The following is a 1,050-nucleotide window of genomic DNA, read 5'->3' on the forward strand; positions in this document are numbered from 1 at the left end:
AATCAACCTTGACTCCTGTTTGATCAAATCATGTCATAGTCCCCAGAACAAGTAACATGTTATTACAGCAACATATTATTGCATCATTCAGAGTTGGGAAGTATACAGAAACTGTAATGCAAGCTCAGCTAGTTTAGCATTTTTAAAAAACAATAAGGGGGGAAAAACGTGATTGCCTCAAAAACGGAAGAAAAGGAATATTACAGCCCTAGGTACTGAGTCCTTCAATCAGTAGAGTGCTGTTCACCTCTGACTTATGAAAAGCCTAACCAACAATCGATTATATTTCCACACAAAGCTTGCACCTTTCCTGCACGCTCAAAATATTTCCATAGCTCTCCCATCTTTTAGGATGGAACAACAGAACAGTATAACAGAATTGGAACAACCTGCCTCCAAAAGTGGTGAATGCTCCAACACTGGAAGTCTTTAAGAAGAGACTGGACAGCCATTTGTCTGAAATGGTATAGGGTTTCCTGCCTGAGCAGGGGGTTGGACCAGATGACCTCCAAGGTCCCTTCCAACTTTATTATTATTATATTATTATAATTGGAAGGGACCTTAAGAGATCTTCAAAGTCCAACCTTCTGCTCAAGCAGGAGACCCCATACCATTTCAGAGAAGTGGTTGTCCACTCTCTTATTAAAAACCTCCAGTGTTGGAACACCCACAATTGGATTCTCCATAATTTCTCCTAAAGTTTCAACCTCAGTAGAAGACATGGAGTGGCCATAGCTACCTGGTGAAATCCATGAAGCTACCAGGAGTCACACTTACTTCAGAGACTTTCCTCCTATGAAGATATTAAATATATATATACTGCTGCTGTTGACTTTCCATTCCAGTACCAAGTACTGTACTTGCTTCCTCAATGTACACTCAGTTTTATCAACCTGGTATGCCTTTGGCCACAGTGGTTATAGATTATAGTTGAATATCAATAAAAATAGACCTGGAAGCAACCTTGGAGGTCTTCTAGTGACAGTCCAACCCTCTGCTCAAGCAGGAGACCCTATACCAGGGGTAGGCAACCTTGGCTCTTTTATGACT

The 1,050-nt window shown here is 41.0% G+C and overlaps 1 protein-coding gene across 1 annotated transcript in view; it reads right to left on the reverse strand.

The window, feature by feature from the left end:
• The window catches only part of LOC107294316 (sulfotransferase 1C2-like), a 15,354-nt gene that overhangs the window by 13,433 nt on the left and 871 nt on the right, over positions 1-1,050 (reverse strand). The gene's annotated exons all lie outside the window — the stretch shown is intronic.

Source organism: Protobothrops mucrosquamatus, unplaced genomic scaffold (genome assembly GCF_001527695.2).
Source record: "Protobothrops mucrosquamatus isolate PMUCROS unplaced genomic scaffold, P.Mucros_1.0 scaffold1908, whole genome shotgun sequence".
In the NCBI taxonomy this organism is placed as follows: domain Eukaryota; kingdom Metazoa; phylum Chordata; class Lepidosauria; order Squamata; family Viperidae; genus Protobothrops; species Protobothrops mucrosquamatus.